The sequence below is a fragment of the Pseudophryne corroboree genome, chromosome 10, assembly GCF_028390025.1.
Source record: "Pseudophryne corroboree isolate aPseCor3 chromosome 10, aPseCor3.hap2, whole genome shotgun sequence".
NCBI classification, from domain to species: Eukaryota; Metazoa; Chordata; class Amphibia; order Anura; family Myobatrachidae; genus Pseudophryne; species Pseudophryne corroboree.
The window spans coordinates 50393783-50412929 of NC_086453.1; the positions used below are offsets into that span (position 1 = coordinate 50393783).

General features: G+C 46.9%; 1 protein-coding gene and 1 long non-coding RNA gene across 4 annotated transcripts in view; one reads left to right on the top strand and one right to left on the bottom strand.

The window, feature by feature from the left end:
• GRIK5 (glutamate ionotropic receptor kainate type subunit 5) overlaps window positions 1-19147 on the top strand; it is a 492150-nt gene that overhangs the window by 129025 nt on the left and 343978 nt on the right. The window lies entirely within an intron of this gene.
• Window positions 9068-19147, bottom strand: part of LOC134967001 (uncharacterized) — a 36609-nt gene continuing 26529 nt past the window's right edge. The window contains exon 3 of the long non-coding RNA XR_010188761.1: window positions 9068-9108. This is a non-coding gene — a long non-coding RNA (uncharacterized LOC134967001). The remainder of the gene's footprint in view (window positions 9109-19147) is intronic.

The following is a 19147-nucleotide window of genomic DNA, read 5'->3' on the forward strand; positions in this document are numbered from 1 at the left end:
AAATTTACTTGGCGCAGTCGCAGTGCGAACATTGCGCATGCGCAATTAGCGGAAAATCGCTGCGATGCGAAGAAAATTACCGAGCGAACAACTCGGAATAACCACCATGGTTTTGCCCAACTGCTAAAAAAATTTCCTGCTGCGATCAACTTGGAAGTACCCCCTATGTGCAGAGCACATCAGGCTCTGTCCCTGGTGCTGACTTTGCCTCACAGCCTCCTCCACTAGCAGTACTGAGCCTCTGACTAACTGCACCTAATTGTGAGAGCAGAGGGAGCAGCTCTGATTACAAGTTATAACTCTCAGCTCCTCTGACAAGCAGAATGCAATCAATGCTGCTGTGTCATTTCTCTACATCTCTCAATAGCTGGAGTCTTCGTGGTACAACACAGACACTGACATACTGAGTATACACAGCTCTTGTGTGTGTGACACTGACAGACTGAGGATACACATCTCCTGTGTGTGACACTGATAGACTGAGGGTACACATCTCTTGTGTGTGACACTGACAGGCTGAGGATACACATCTCCTGTGTGTGTGTGACACTGACAGACTGAGGATATACATCTTGTGTGTGTGTGTGTGTGTGTGTGTGTGTGTGTGTGTATGTATGTGACACTGACAGACTGAGGATATACATCTCCTGTGTGTGTGACACTGACAGACGGAGGCTACACATCTCCTGTGTGTGACACTGATAGACGGAGGATACACATCTCGTGTGTGTGTGTGTGTGTGTGTGTGTGTGTGTGTGTGAGACACTGATAAACTGAGGATACACATCTCTTGTGTGTGTGACACTGACAGACTGAGGATAAATATCTCCTGTGTGGGACACTGACAGACTGAGGATACACATCTCCTGTGTGTGTTACACTGATAGACGGAGGATACACATCTCCTGTGTGTGACACTGATAGACTGAGAGGACGCTTCTCCAGTGTGTGTGACACTGATAGACTGAGAAAACGCATCTCCTGTGTGTGACACTGATAAACTGAGGAGACGCTTCTCCAGTGTGTGTGACACTGATAGACTGAAGAAATGCATCTCCTGTGTGTGTGACACTGAAAGACTGAGGATACACATCTCCTGTGTGTGTGACACTGATAGACTGAGGAGACGCATCTCCTGTGTGTGTGACACTGACAGACTGAGGGTACACATCTCTTGTGCGTGTGACACTGATAGACTGAGGATACGCATCTCCTGTGTGTGTGACACTGACAGACTGAGGATACACCTGAGGATACACCTCTCCTGTGTGTGTGCGACACTAATAGACGGAGGATACACATCTCCTGCGTGTGTGTAACACTGATAGACTGAGGATACACATCTGCTGCGTGTGTGTGACACTGATAAACTGAGGATACACAACTGCTGTGTGTGACACTGACAGACTGAGGATACACATCTCCTGTGTGTGTGTGACACTGACAGACAGAGGATACACATCTCCTGTGTGTGTGACACTGACAGACTATGGGTACACATCTCCTGTGTGTGTGTGACACTGACAGACTGAGGATATACATCTCCTGTGTGTGTGACACTGATAGACGGAGGCTACGCATCTCCTGTGTGTGTGTGTGTGTGTGTGTGTGTGTGTGTGAGACACTGATAGACTGAGGATACACATCTCCTGTGTGTGTGTGACACTGACAGACTGAGGATACACATCTCCTGTGTGTGACACTGACAGACTGAGGATACACATCTCCTGTGTGTGTGACACTTATAGACGGAGGCTACGCATCTCGTGTGTGTGTGTGTGTGTGTGTATGTGACACTGATAGATGGAGGATACACATCTCCTGTGTGTGATACTGATAGACTGAGGAGACGCATCTCCTGTGTGTGTGACACTGATAGAAGGAGGATACACATCTCCTGTGTGTGTGACACTGACAGACTGAGGATACACATCTCCTGTGTGTGACACTGACAGACTGAGGATACACATCTCCTGTGTGTGTGACACTGATAGACTGAGGATACACATCTCCTGTGTGTGACACTGACAGACTGAGGATACACATCTCCTGTGTGTGTGACACTGACAGACTGAGGATACACATCTCCTGTGTGTGTGACACTGATAGACTGAGGATGCACATCTCCTGTGTGTGTGACACTGATAGATGGAGGATACACATCTCCTGTGTGTGACACTGACAGACTGAGGATACACATCTCCTGTGTGTGTGACACTGACAGACTGAGGATACACATCTCCTGTGTGTGTGACACTGATTGACTGAGGATGCACATCTCCTGTGTGTGTGACACTGATAGACGGAGGATACACATCTCCTGTGTGTGACACTGACAGACTGAAGATAAGCATCTCCTGTGTGTGTGACACTGATAGACGGAGGATACACATCTCCTGTGTGTGATACTGATAGACTGAGGAGACGCATCTCCTGTGTGTGTGACACTGATAGACTGAGGATACACATCTCCTGTGTGTGATACTGATAGACTGAGGATACACATCTCCTGTGTGTGTGACACTGATAGACTGAGGATACACATCTCCTGTGTGTGTGACACTGACAGACTGAGGAGACGCATCTCCTGTGTGTGTGACACTGACAGACTGAGGAGACGCATCTCCTGTGTGTGTGACACTGATAGACTGAGGATACACATCTCCTGTGTGTGTGACACTGACAGACTGAAGATAAGCATCTGCTGCGTGTGTGTGACACTGATAGACTGAGGATACACATCTGCTGTGTGTGACACTGACAGACTGAGGATACACATCTCCTGTGTGTGTGTGACACTGACAGACGGAGGATACACATCTCCTGTGTGTGTGACACTGACAGACTATGGGTACACATCTCCTGTGTGTGTGTGACACTGACAGACTGAGGATATACATCTCCTGTGTGTGTGACACTGATAGACGGAGGCTACGCATCTCCTGTGTGTGTGTGTGTGTGTGTGTGTGTGTGAGACACTGATAGACTGAGGATACACATCTCCTGTGTGTGTGTGACACTGACAGACTGAGGATACACATCTCCTGTGTGTGACACTGACAGACTGAGGATACACATCTCCTGTGTGTGTGACACTTATAGACGGAGGCTACGCATCTCGTGTGTGTGTGTGTGTGTGTGTGTGTGACACTGATAGATGGAGGATACACATCTCCTGTGTGTGATACTGATAGACTGAGGAGACGCATCTCCTGTGTGTGTGACACTGATAGAAGGAGGATACACATCTCCTGTGTGTGTGACACTGACAGACTGAGGATACACATCTCCTGTGTGTGACACTGACAGACTGAGGATACACATCTCCTGTGTGTGTGACACTGATAGACTGAGGATACACATCTCCTGTGTGTGACACTGACAGACTGAGGATACACATCTCCTGTGTGTGTGACACTGACAGACTGAGGATACACATCTCCTGTGTGTGTGACACTGATAGACTGAGGATGCACATCTCCTGTGTGTGTGACACTGATAGATGGAGGATACACATCTCCTGTGTGTGACACTGACAGACTGAGGATACACATCTCCTGTGTGTGTGACACTGACAGACTGAGGATACACATCTCCTGTGTGTGTGACACTGATAGACTGAGGATGCACATCTCCTGTGTGTGTGACACTGATAGACGGAGGATACACATCTCCTGTGTGTGACACTGACAGACTGAAGATAAGCATCTCCTGTGTGTGTGACACTGATAGACGGAGGATACACATCTCCTGTGTGTGATACTGATAAACTGAGGAGACGCATCTCCTGTGTGTGTGACACTGATAGACTGAGGATACACATCTCCTGTGTGTGATACTGATAGACTGAGGATACACATCTCCTGTGTGTGTGACACTGATAGACTGAGGATACACATCTCCTGTGTGTGTGACACTGACAGACTGAGGAGACGCATCTCCTGTGTGTGTGACACTGACAGACTGAGGAGACGCATCTCCTGTGTGTGTGACACTGATAGACTGAGGATACACATCTCCTGTGTGTGTGACACTGACAGACTGAAGATAAGCATCTCCTGTGTGTGTGACACTGACAGACTGAGGAGACGCATCTCCTGTGTGTGTGACACGGATAGACTGAGAATACACATCTCCTGTGTGTGTGACACTGATAGACTGAGAATACACATCTCCTGTGTGTGATACTGATAGACTGAGGAGACGCATCTCCTGTGTGTGTGACACTGATAGACTGAGGATGCACATCTCCTGTGTGTGATACTGATAGACTGAGGATACGCATCTCCTGTGTGTGTGACACTGGCAGACGGAGGGTACACATCTCCTGTGTGTGTGACACTGGCAGACGGAGGGTACACATCTCCTGTGTGTGTGACATGGATAGAGAGTGGCAGTCTCTCCTGTGCATGTAGATACTGGTAAGCTGCAGCCCCTATTATGTGTCATCCTTCGTGTGCACATTCTGGCATTGTTATGTAAAAGAGTATATAGAGAGGGAGCCAGCCAACAGGGTGACATGTCACTGTGGGCAGTGCTGTCACTTGCCGCTCCTGTCCCTGCTCTGCTGTAATTGCAGGCTCTCTGGTGCGTGAAAATTAACTTTAATTAACCTTAGCTGGATGAAACCCGAATTACAGAGCAAATAGCGGAGCCAAGCTGCAGAATGTGTCTATATGAAAGAGAGAGACTGGAGGGCTCTGCCGGAGCTTTCCCATTACAAAGCAGAGGGCTGCATGTCTCTCTGACTGAATACAGCTAATTCTAGAAGAGGGAAGGGGGGGCAGTGCATCATCTCATTACAGGAACCGCTCTCTTAGAGACCAAAGACACCTCTCTTTCAGCTGTGCAGATGTTTCCCTTCAACAGTCTTACGCCTTTATCCTTCTTCCAGACATGCAATGTACAATGATTCCCTGCTTAATCACAGGTGACTCAGTCAGAGATTGCTTATTCTCATTCATAGAACTGCCTTTGTAAATGATAGCGCTGACACACTCCTGCAGCAATGTCTCTCATCTTTCTGTGATGAAATTATCATCCTCTCATTAATGGGGCTTTCAGTGGCGGCTCTGTATTTTTATCATTAATGCTTCTCATCTTTGGTGTGCCTCCATCTGTCTCTCAGTAGTGCAAAGGCAGGCTGGTAAGGATGGCAGGGGGCCATTTTCCTACAGGGTTGGTCTCTCCCTGTGAGTCAGGACCAGCTACTCGTGAAAGACACCCATGTTGGCACGACAGAGCATTTGTCTAAGTCATCCTTTGGGTACGAGGACTTCTGTCACACACAGTAGATGTCACCAGCATTATTATTGCTGGCTTACGGTGGCCATTCACCACCCAGTGTATGGGGCGCTTCCAGCTGTTGATTGGTGAATGTCTGGAATTATCCACCAATCTGAATGTTGGAAGAGGACTCATGATGTGAATGATGACTTCTCAGCTTTGAACTTCAACAAGTCAATGCTGGAGATGACACTATGTTGCCTCAAGAGATCTGAGCTCTGTATTGTGTATATATACTGTATATATAACAGGGTCAGCAATAGGAGCCACTAGTGTGCACTAGGGTTCACATAGTGTTGAGAAGGGTTGGGTTCGGAATACCGGCGGTCGGGATCCAGGTGGTCAGCCGCCAGAACACCGACAGGGGGGCGAGTGCAACGAACCCCCTTGCGGGCTCGCTGCACTCACCACAGGTTCTATTCCCATTGTATGGGTGTCGTGGACACCTACGAGTGGGAATACCCCTTGGCCCCCTGCCGGCATTCTGGCGGCCAGGATCCCGACGGAATTGTGACTACATCCTGTTGAGACAACTGTCACTATTGTATTATATTAGGACATAGGTTTTTAAACACGGTCCTCAAGGGCCCCCAACAGGTTTTAGATATATCTATAGCTCAGCACAGATGGCCAAATCAAATTGACTTAGGTGCTGCTAATTAAGTCACCTGTGGCCAATCTAAAGGGGAGGGGTAGACAGACATGGGTGACACAGATGGGGTACATAGAGAACGTGGAACAGAGGGTTAGGATGAGATTTGGCTGGGTTTGGTGAAGAAGCGGACCACCAGAAGGCACAAGTCAATACTTAACATTGCAACATTTTACTGGGCTATGCAGGAGAAAATTAAAAATAGGGGAAAATAAAAAAAAAGAAAAAAGAATCGATAACTTCTAACACTTTCAAAAGGGTCAATGGAAGCTGAAATAATGGACAACTACCTCATGGATGCCAGATACAGTATAACAAACAGTACTTAGCAGAGTTAGGAATGAGTGCTCATGAAATACAGTAACATTTTGTCATATTTCAGAAACTGCATGGCTGGTCTCTTGAACTCTTTTGCTCTAATACACCACCTGCTTTAGGATTTATATTCAAAAACATTATGTCTCCATAATCCAAAAAACGTTAGTCTTCTTCCAGTGATTTGGACTAATAATACCATTGATTAGAACGAATAATTCCAGTGATTTTGTCATTTTCTTCCAGTGATTTGGACCAATAATAGCATTGATTAGAACAAATAATTCCAGTGATTTTGTAATTTTCTTCCAGTGATTTGGACCAATAATACCATTGATTAGAACAAATAATTCCAGTGATTTTGTCATTTTCTTCCAGTGATTTGGACCAATAATACCATTGATTAGAATGAATAATTCCTGTGATATTGAGGTGTTTGTGTCGCTTAGCTTAGCCGTCCAGCGACCACAGTGCACCTCTTTTTCTCTTTTCTTTGCATCCAGTGCTGTTTGGGGCCAATTTTTTTAAGTGCCATCCTGTCTGACACTGCAGTGCCACTCCTAGATGGGCCAGGTGTTTGTGCCGCCCTCTTGGGTCGCTTTGCTTAGTCATCCAGCGACCTCGGTGCAAATTTTAGGACTAAAAATAGTATTGTGAGGTGTTCAGAATAGACTGGAAATGAGTGGAAATTGTGGTTATTGAGGTTAATAATACTATAGGATCAAAATTACCCCCAAATTCTATGATTTAAGCTGTTTTTGAGGGGTTTTTGGAAAAAAAAAACACCCGAATCCGACAAAAAATTTTCAGGGAGGTTTTGCCAAAACGCGTCCGAATCCAAAACACGGCCGCGGAACCGAATCCAAAACCAAAACACAAAACCCGAAAAATGTCCGGTGCACATCTCTACTTGAAACCTGGACTACTGTGGTGCCTTGAGGACTGCGTTTGAGAACCTTTGTAATTAGGGAATGATTCAGAGTTGGGTGCTATGTTGATGATTGTGCAGTTGGCTGATGCTTTTTGTGCTGTGCATGTGTTGCGATTGCTAGTGAGAAGTTGGACACAGAGATTGACAGTCAGTGGGCGTCTATGGGAGGCTACATAGCAGCCATAGTACAAAGATGCAGACCCTCAATCACTAGATTGCGCACTGTCACCTGATTCAGAGATTTTTGTATACAAGATGGTTACGCACATCGCCAATGTTTTTGGACACGCACATGTATGGAAGCTGCGCAGATCTGGGGTTGCGATGTTGCTCGCTGTGCCTTAGATGCTGCAGTGTGACTCGCATGCTGCTGGTGTTTGGGGCCTGCAACAAGCAGCATTACAGAAAATGGGGGCGTGTTGGGCCAATTTTCTGTGCATGCTGAAACCAACGGCTGTGTCCTGTGGCTTCAGCAGCATGAATTTCCCGGCCATCCTGAGTTACCTGAGGGTTACACAGACATCCAATGGTCACGCAGATGATCCTATCCTCGGATGCAGCGACGAATCAGATAAGCCGGGCACAGGCGTTTATTCACACAAGACGCCACTTTCAGCATTAACATATTGGGCGGGATGTACTAATGTACATCGCCGCCCATCGCCACGATGCTGATCGCATATGTACTAACATATGCGATCAGCATTTCGGAGGACAGCTCTTCCGATAAGAGCTGTCCTCCGCGATGCACAGCGGCAGCCTGACTTCCGGGATTTGGCCCCAGGAGTCAGTCTGCGCATGCGCGGGGTGACGGGGGCGGCCGCAGGGCATGCTAGGAGGGATCCGATCAGATCCCTCACACAGCGCCGCGGAGAGAAGCCCATAGGCTTCTATGGACTATCCCCAGCTAAGGCTGGCGAACCCCGCCGCGGCGCTGACCTGCCGGACGTGGGTTAGTACATCAGGAAAATGCAGTAAACAGGGGGTTTACCGCATTTTCCGCTTAGTACATCCGGCTCAGAGTCACACACTGCTGCAAAAGCGTTTATCACTGAATCAGACCCTGCATTGTATAGTGGTGCGATAGTATGAGGTGCCTATCGGACCTCAACAGAAGTCAAACCAGCAGGAAACCAGATCTTCTGTGTCGGAGATCAAATCTGAGGGACATAGTCTGGCACCCAGCCTTCACTTCCTGTTTAGAGAAACCGTGATGAATACTGTGAATACTATGAAAGCAAGATGCCAGACTGAGATGAGATACTGAATCCTGACTCCACATGTTAGAACCTTGTTTTGTTCTGGATGAGGTTTAGGATAGGCGAAGTGGGGATCCGGTCTTTAGGTCGACAGTAAGTAGGTCAACACTATTGATCGACAGTAAGTAGGTCGACATGGTTTCTAGGTTGACAGGGACTCTAGGTCAACATGTTCTAGGTCGACGTGACAAAAGGTCAACATGAGTTTTTCAAAAAAAAATTTCATTTTTTTAACTTTTTCATACTTTACGATCCACGTGGACTACAATTGGGAACGGTAACCTGTGCCGAGCGAAGCGAGCCATGCGAGGGGACACGGTGCACTAATTGGGGTTCCCGGTCACTGTACGGAGAAAACAACACCAAAAAAAGTAAAAAACTCATGTCGACCTAGTACATGTCGACCTAGAGTCCCTGTCGACCTAGAAACCATGTCGACCTACTTACTGTTGACCAATAGTGGCCAACCTAGGCACTGTCGACCTAAGTGTAATCTACCTAACATACCACACCCGGCAAAGTGCCCTACACTACTGACAATGGGTCTCTACACCTTCCTGCATGGGAATGTGTATCCAATGAAAAGAAAGAAAAACTGAATGAAACTATAACTCACCGAATAAAGGCTGACGTTCCCCACTCTGTGCTGTGCCAAACACTGGATCCTACAGCAGGAAAAACAGAACGATAAATCCTCCTGCATTGGCTACCTCAGAGGAGGAGCATACACCATCCACATAACTACTGTACAGCAGCTACTGTAGGTGTAATGTCTACCTCTATCAGATAGACAGCACCAAACAAACCAGTATAAGAGCAGCAATAAAACAAAAAGCACAATATACCAAGGTTAAAGCAAACTCACAGATTCAATGAGGTCCTGACTACATTCTAATACACTTCTTGGTCCATGTGTCTGACTGTACTGCAACTCTGTACAAACACCATGGTGCTGAATGCATGCGTGGTGCAACTCAGACGCAATTGCAGATTAAAAACATTGCACAAGAAAAAATATAAAACACATTAGAAAAAACACACACACATTGGACCCCACAGAAAACAATAAAACAAATTGCCATCCACAGGGGAAACAAAATAAATGTATAATATAGCTTTTGGTATTACAATTTGTTTTAAATTTCCACTGCTGTTTGAAAGGCCCAGTCACACCAAGAGGTCTTATAATTCTTAGAAGTGGCCTCACATGGGCAGCACCAGAGGTATACCATATAACCATGGCGGTAGCTCCACGCCTCACAAGCCAACAAATAACACAGGCCCCCGAATGCACATCGGCCCACCACGGATCTCCCCAGTGGGCCGATGTGGCCGATTCGCCCCTGGTTCAGGGTGTTACCTCTATTCTGTTGGTAACGGGAACACAGTAATTAGAAGTTAGTTGTGAAGATGTTTATTTTTCAAATAGCTCCGGCAAGAGCTGTTGCACACAGAGTCACCTGCTCACGAGTTTATGCTGATGGCATACAAACTCCTTCAGATAGGGCACTTTAATGCTCTGTGTCATATATTGGTCAGTTAAATGCACTCTCTATTGCAGGCATGTCCAAACTGCGGCCCTCCAGCTGTTGTGAAACTACATATCCCAGCATGCCCTGACACAGATTTGCTGTCAGATAATGCAAAAAAGCTGTGTCAGGGCATGCTGGGATGTGTAGTTTCTCAACAGCTGGAGGGCCGCAGTTTGGACATGCCTGCTCTATTGTATATTGGTGAGTTAAATAGGCACTGTATCAAATATCGATCAGTAGTTCATTATAGGACTTTGGGGGTAATTCAGAGTTGATCGCAGCAGCAAATTTGTTAGCAGTTGGGCAAAACCATGTGCACTGCAGGTGGGGCATATATAACATGTGCAGTTAGATTTGGGTGGGTTATTTTGTTTCTGTGCAGGGTAAATACTGGCTGCTTTATTTTTATACTGCAATTTAGATTTCAGTTTGAACACACCCCACCCAAATCTATTTCTCTCTGCACATGTTATATCTGCCCCACCTGCAGTGCACATGGTTTTGCCCAACTGCTAACAAATTTCCTGCTGCGATCAACTCTGAATTAGGCCCTTTATTGGCTGTGTAAAACCACTCCAACGTTCAACAGCTTGGTCATTAGGAATTATGGACCCATGCATCTGTGATATATTGGGTCAATACCCCAAACCCCCGATTGGCGGGTCAGGGAATTGGGAATATTAAACATGTTTAAAATAAAGATTCCTCGATCCAGACCGGATATGGTCGGGATCGTAAAATAGGATATTTTTACAGTCAGCGGATTGTCGTTTCCGACAGGGTCGGGGGAATCACCTAATAGATGCATGGGGGCCATTAGGCAAATCAATTGTCCTAATATTCACACCAACATAAACCCGTTCCATTCAAAGATTGGTCACAAAACATTGATGCATGGGAAACACAGATTTAGCACCAATATGTCTCAGTACTAATCCCAGCGGCATCGACATTTGCATATTTTCGCACAGCTGCTGCGTACAAAATCAGACCTGCGACAGCATTTGCCTGCACATCTGAAACTGTAGCTGGTGCTTCCTTGCTCTTTCTCAGATCACTTCTATGGCGCTGGGACTATGGGCAGGCTGTACTGTTCTTATAGGCACACATCACACAAGCTGGACACTGGGAAGGAAAAGTAAAAGGGAAGGAATAGTAGCTGGGATACAGAAGGGTGAAGATGATAAGGAGTCAGACAAACCGAAATAAGAAAGATGAAGTCTGACAGCTGGAAACAGGAACAACAGTCTCAGATGAATTGTATTCTATGTTCTTTCTTAATGCATTCTCTCACCTGGTTTTTCACAAATCAACAGCTCTTATGCTCACTCTGCAATTTTATGAAATTTTTCAAGCCAAGACTAATTATTTAGTGCATATGGTTTGTGTTTTATCTACTGTTGTTCGTCTTCATTAACCTCTTCGCTGCTGAGGGTTTTCTCATTCCTGTGCAAAGGCCATTTTCCTACCTTAGCCCTCGTCACATTCCAGCATCAATATCACTGATATTATTGTATGCAGTCGTCACACAAATAATACCAATTTATCAGAACACTTTGTCGTCGTCGTCCCCACCCCCAAAAATAATAGCATTGCTCATTCTAATGGGTTTGGTATGAGTTACTGGCGGTCGGGATGCCAGCGTACAGTATGAACAATTGAAATTTCCAACAGGGGTGAGCTAGCTATGATGTCCCCTCTCCCTTACCCCTCCCTTCCTGCAGCCTACCCCTAACCTCCCCATTGTTGCCTATACCCTAGCCCCCCTTTCTCGCAGCCTAACCCTCCCCCATAAGTTCCTAAACCTAACCCCCCCACCCCCCCCCCCCCCCGGTGGTGCCTAACCCTACCCCCCCCCCCCCGCCCCGCAACCTAACCCTAACCTCTCCCCTCCCGCAGCCTAACCTCCTGGGGTGGCGCCTAAACCTAACCCCCACTATAGTTACAACTCATGCAGTTATGGCGTGCACTAGTTATTGAGTCACCTGTACCCATTTTTCTATCAGATTTAGCTTATACCCTTTATGATGTATTTGTAATATTTAAAAACTATAAAATATTTGACATACGTACATTCCTTATGCAGATTATACTGTACGTGTGTGTAAGTTTGTTCTCTTAAAGCTTTAGATCTTGTATACTGTAGTACAAATAACTTGCACACATATCCACCTACCAATACATGCGTATGTTTTGTAATGTTAAATACACAGATAAATATATTTGTACAGGAGATTGCATCGGCTTATGCACGGATCCTGTTGACATGTTTACACTTATACATGCATACATTGAGTGGGGAGGAGGTGTGGTGATATATGAGCCTCTTTCCAGCCTTGTCCCATTTATCAGTGGAGAACGCCATTTCCGTATAATGACCTGGAGACACTAATGGAGGCCATCACTCAGAGTGACAGCTCCGAGCCAGGAGTGCCCCTCACTGGGTCACCTCGGCTCTCTCGTTCTAAAGTTTCCATCTCTTCTGCTTGCAGGTGCTCTCCCATGTCCTCCTGAAGAGTGGGGGTAATTAGAGTATATGCAGCTCCTGTGCATTGAGAGTGTATGTATACATTGTGCTCACCATATTCTCCTGCCCGTTAACCATTACTGGGGGGGGAAATTAAAGAAAATAAGAAAACTAAAGAGCAATACTGAAAACATGTCTGTGCTGCCTTAAGCGGGTGTCTAGCTTCCTTAATCATAGCACAGCCATGTGTGCAAGTGCCCTATCTTCACGTGAGGATGCGTTCAGCATCCCAGTGGCCGGAATGACGACGGTCATGTGACTGACACTGGGTTCCTGACACAGCTCAGGAGACCAGCACCGGATCACCGACAGTCGACATCCCAAAGGTAAGTATTGGGGTTAGGGTTAGGCACCAGGGGATGTTAGGTTTAGGCACTGTGGGGGAGTGGTTAGCCCTAGCCACCACCCCACAAGGGTTAGCCCTAGCTGCCAACCACTCCAAAGGGTTAGCCCCAGCCGTCACCTCTGGAGGGTTAGGGTAGGGGAGGGTAAAAATACTTAAACCCTTCAGTGTCGGAATCTTCAGTGTCGGGATACTGCGTTCAGTCATCCCGACCACCGGTGTTTCATACCGAACCCTACACATGTGTGGTATAGAAGATCTACAGTATCTAGGTAGACAGCTAATAGGTCAACACTATATGATCGATGGGTACAAAAGGTCGATAGGGTCAAAAGGTTGACAGAACAATTGTCAACACTCAACACACAAATGGTCGACACAAGTTTTTTTCCGTTTTTGGGGACAAATCTTGTCTGTTTGTTAATATACGTATAACCATCAGTAAAAACTAGACCCTTACGGGCTTCCTTCTTTTGCCACGCTTCAGGCAAGGTTGCTATTTTCAATCGTAGTCCACGGCTATACTAAATCAAGCATATGTTGAGAAAACATAAAAAAAAACAAACATGTGCTGACCATTTATGTGTCGACCATTGCCATGTTGACTTCATGTACCTACCGACCTTTTGCACCTGTTGTCCTAAAGCACTGTTGACCTATTGCATGTTGACCATATGGTGTTGCCCTATTGGCTGTCTGCCTAGATAGACACTGCAGATCTATGATCTGGATATCTACACATGTGTTGTGTCAGCTTTCTCAGAAGAGGCTCTATAGTAACTCCTAATAACGGAACCCATCATCTAGCGCTTTCTTCCAGATGTCACCCGCTGTGCAAAAATGGTGCCCGAGTCTCTGCCGGCCTTTAGTATGCTACTGTCGATCTCATGACTACATCCTCTCTTGCCTTCTTACTATAAGTATTGAATTAGATGTGACGTCTACGCTCAGCATGTACACTAATCATGGGTGTTAATGACTTTTAGACTTCCGTCACTGCCACCTCCTGAGCCTGTACCATCATGGTTCATCAACACCTGCGCTCTGCGGAGTAACTGAGAAGGACAGTCTACTATTATAAGTTATTGCCAAGCACTTCCAAAGTCAACAGGTGGTTGATCATAACTTTAAGCCCATGATCAAAACCTGCAAACCCCAGTATAATACTAAAAATAACAACACAGACACAGTACTTGGCAGCGGGGTATAAATTGCACCTTTGTCGGTCCCATCACCTAAATATAAATATTTGACATAATGATGTCACAAGGGGACGGGGCCGCCAGGACCAAAGTGAACATGAGTTCCCAGTGCATCCTAATTACTAGGGAGAAGTTGAGAATTCTAAGGACACTGTGGGCAACTCTGTGAAGGGTGTGTTATGATATGTCAACATTCATCATGTTGACATGAAAATGTCAGTCAGTGATGAACTGTTGACATGGTAGAATGTCAACATATTGTCCCTGGACATACTGTCCCACGGACTTACATTCTCACGTTGGCTGCAGTGTCTCCAGGGCGTTTCCCATCGATTATGTGACCGACGATTCCGGGTCAGACCACCAATATTATTACTCTATCTCTAACAGTCGCACTAGTGCCTAACCATAACCCTCTGACCCGCAGCCTAACCTTAACCCTCCGACCCGCAGCCTAACCCTAGCTTCGACTTTCTGACAATGTTGACAGTTCCCATTGCCTGTCATAGTTTGAACAATGACGACACCATAGCTGTCAATATCGTGGTGTTTACAGTATGACTGCCGTCATTGTAAATGTCAGCATTTTGACCACATCCCACACACATGAGCCCTTTGTTTTTCAAACACATAAATGTTAGGAGCTGATTGGCTGGAGCACCATTTAGCATTTGTAACAAGTGATAACAATAGTACCACTTGTTAAATCTGGCCCAAAGGTCACAACTTCTTTTAAACATGGTTAAACACCCCCCCCCCCCTTTCATTGTTTGCTTAATCATCAAACCCCTCAGGTATCATCCAACTCCTACAAGTGCAAACTTATTTGGGCACTAGAAGGACACAGACCTAGGCATTTCCCAGCCTTCTGGCTTTTACAAATGCCAAATACCCTACTGTGGTGACTGTGTGATACCTACCGTAGGGTTCTCCCTGTGAGTATGGCAGGTGGAAAGTGGAGACTTGGCGGAACCCAAAATATGCACAGTGCTCCTCATCTTCTGCCTGAGATTCTCACTGTGATTCATGATAAAACAAACCCACCATGTAACAGAAAATACTTGAAGCGAGCTTACCTTTAGCTGGTAATTGGTGCTTGAAGCGAGCTTAGCTTTAGCTGGTAATTGATGCTTAGAGCGAGGTTATCTGTAGCTGGTAATTGTCTACAGTTATACCACTCAATCTATTACAAATCCAGCCTTTCAGTTGGTTTCCGGTGTCTGTCTAGATAATGGTGACAGAACCCTGATATACTTGTCTATAACGGTTCACCCTATACTTGCAGCATCAAAGCCTTCAGTTACCGCTACTGGCTTGTTTGTTTTTTTCCAGTTCGGTGAGCAGTGGATACAGCACTACAGGGCTGATGTACAGTAGCAAGTAATGAAAAGAGTGGAGAAGTGGACCAACTGTCCATTGCATCCAATCAGCATCTACCTATCATTTTGTATAATGTACTTGAAAAATACTTCCACAATGCCGATTGGTTGGTATGGGAAACTAGTCCACTCCTCCACTGTTTTCGCTGCTTGGAAGAACCTCCATATTGCTTCATCTTTCTTAACCCTAATCCATTTGACACCTGCAGCAGCTGTACAATCAGGCCTCCTTCTTTTGAGCGTCTAGTGATCGGTTTTAGTGAGCCCCAATGTGATCTAAGGTTCCTCTGTAGGAACATAATGGCTGCCATTTGATTAGTTTTGCATGTCTGCATTTTCATTTGCAAACAGAAAATTGTCCATTTTATATTACAGTGGGGTGGACTCTGCCAAACTACAGCTGTGGGGTGGTAAGGAGCAGAGAGAAAGTGCTTTTTGTTTTCTTTCACCAATAAAATTAGATAAACTGTTGCCCATGTCTGAATACTAAAAATCTTTCCAGGCAGCGGCAGAACTTGTGAATGGTGGGCCCAGGTGCAAAAATATAATTGCCCAACCGCACCCTTCTCCACCACAACCCTAGTACACAATATGCCACACAGCAGTGGGTGACAGGGAGAGGCAGAGAGTGACAGCGTAAGACGGGGGAGGCAGATGTTGACATAGAGAGACAGAGGGTGACAACAGAAGGCAAGGGAAGACAGAGGGTGACGGGGAGGCACAATGTCTGAGGCCCTTAGACCTCAGGGGTCCTGGTGCAATGCAACTGCTGCACCAATGGTAGTTCCACCTCTGTGTCCAGGTATACCATTTCTGGAAAGGATTGTTCACTAGACTACAGTTGTGTTATCCAAGTCCACCATACTGTATATCGCTGTGAGCAAGCCTTTTCAATTTCACTATGCATGCAGTTTAGACGAAAACCACTACGCAAGATCCACACATTTGATAGACTGATAGGTGTTCTGTCTTGGAGGAGAATCCAAGATGGGTGAATCTGCCATGTCGTGGCAGCCTTTTTACCATGACGCTGTGGATCTTCAACAATTTCTTTGAAAGGCTTGACCAGTGTCAGTGGTATGCTTAACAAACTGTAGGTCTTTGCCCAATCACACAAAGTAAGACAGACACCTTTGTTTTCACTGGCCACATTTTTAACATCAAAATAACGTTGTACCTGTTTGTGTCCAGAAGTCACACCACGTGGCCAAGATCGCCGCTGCGTACATAATCCAGAGATATAATGAAAGTTTTACATCTCTATTATGTGTATTGTGCCCAGGACCAGACTAGGTTCGGTGGCTGCGGTGCTGGAAGGGTTTATTTCACAGTATTTTACTATATAAACAATACAGATTCCAAAAAAGATAAAAAATGTATTGCAAAATTTATTTTTAATAATATGCAGTGTAGAGCACTACAGCTGGATACGTTATATCCTGGGCTGCAGTGCAGTGGTGGCTAAAGCTCGCTGCTTTGTGCAGGGAAATGTGATTCATTTTAAATGTACTGTATATAAAAAATGGGATGTAGTTATGTGACCGGCGGTCACAACACCTCCCCCTAAATCCCGCCCCCTCACTATCCTGATGGTCGGCATGCCGACCAACAGAGGTAATGCCCACTCGTGGGTGTCAGCGACACCCATAGAGTGGGAATATAACCTGTGGCGAGCGCCGCAAGCCCTCAAGGGGCTTGTAGGGCACACCCCTGCGCATTCTGCCATCGGGATGCTGACTGCCAGGATCCTGACCGTCGGTAACCTGATACACACTCCGTCTGTAACCTGATACACACTCTAATAAATGTTGTGTATAAATGTGTGTATGAGAATTATAAATGTACATTTATGGTCTGGAGGTCCAGGAGGATCTGGGTAAGCCATAGCTGGACCTGCCAGATTGGCTGATGGACCAGTCCAGTGGTCTGGATGCCTGGAAGAGCAGCTCCGCCTCACGGCGCTCTGCTCGGCTGGCATGCTCTCACAGGATGTGCCGCGAGGCCATGCCAGCACTTATTTAAACCTCTGTCTGTCCCTGGGAAAGCCATCCATTGCCTGTGGTGCTGCCAGGGCTATAACTAGGTGTGTGCCAGCGGTGCAATCCCGGGGCCCCACAGTGTCTGCAATTCCACTTTATGTGCCTTGGCCCAGTTGCTGGTTCCTAGTGAATAGTTGGCACAGAGGGAATACACAGCACTGGGGAAAGGGGGCTAGTGTGCAGCGGAAGGGCTTAGGGTGCGGCCACTCCTTGCTGCGGCTCTTCCGCCACCTCACAACCCGGCTCCTTCTGTATTCAGCGCCGCCCGGGATGCTGAGAACTGGGCTGTGCTCTTTACAAGGGTTCTTTCTCCAGCTAGCCGGTCACCACTGGTCCTCCGCCGGGTTCTCCCCCCCCGCACAACGCTGTCCCCTGGGAAAGGTCCTTCTGGTGTCCAGCAGCAGCTGCTACATGGGGCTTACTGGGGGGTCCTGATGCTGGATTGCGCGGGTTGTCTTCCGCAGTGCCTGCGATTCCCGTCACTGTCCGGCGCTGCTCCTCCGCTTGTCATGATGGGGGGGGTGTCTTCTACGAAGTCCCAGTGCTCTTCCGGTCGCGGCGCTGCTTCCCTCACCAAGCACTGAATCCTCTTGTCCCTCTGTACAGATGGGCAGTGACGTGGGCAGCCCTCACAAGGTTCCTCTTTCCTGTGATGGGCCAGCTCCCGAACCTCCTGTCCGGCTGTGACTCTCTCAGCGCTGCCGGCTTCGGACACTGGTTCCAGGGCTGAAGCTGCCTGCGGGTCTCTTGTGATTGGGCTGGCTGCAGGGGAAGGAGGCTCTGGGAACCCGTCTCCGCTCCGGCCAGCACATGTGTTCCTGTAGCCCAGTCGCACCTTAAAACCAGACCCCAGATGTGACACCTCCTCCCTAACTTACACTCATGCCCCGAATCTGACAGTTTAGCAGGGGGAGGAGCCATGATGATGCAATTGTGCTGACACACCCACATATGCCTGTCATAACTCAGAGGCAGAGATGTGTGTATGGGGCACCACTGTGGATGTTATGTGTATAAGGGGCACTACTACTGTGGGCATTATGTGTAAGGGGCACTACTACTGTGGGGATTATGTGCAAGGGGCACTATTACTGTGGGAATTGTGTAAAAGGGACACTATTACTGTGGGAATTGTGTATAAGGGGCACTATTACTGTGGGAACTGTGTATAAGGGGCACTACTGTGGGGCATTGCTGTGTGACAACCTATATAAGGGGCACTATGTGCTGTGTAATGTGAATAAGATTGTGCAACTGTGTTACGTCATTTGAATTGAGGCTACTATTGTGTGACCACACCCCTCCCTTGTGAGACCACTGTCCCTTTATAAAGTATGGGAGGTAGGGCACAAATTCATAGTTTACAGGGGGGTGCTGAAAACCCTAGCACTGGCTCTGGCTCCACCTAATGAGAGGAAGGGGGGAGATTAGGTGGTGGGGAAATATATTCCACCACCTCTCTGTGACCACTTTAAGCCCTGTCCCCCACTGTGCTGACCTGGCACCCAGAAAGTCGGCAAGTATAGTATTAAGTATATCCTATAACTGTCCCTAGCTTCTCCCACAATTATGTCCCATAACTACACTCCCACTTTCCACATGGATGCTATGTCCCACAAATGTCCCACCAACACTCCATAAAGGATCCATTTAAAATCAGACGTCAACTCTGTGGAGGCGGC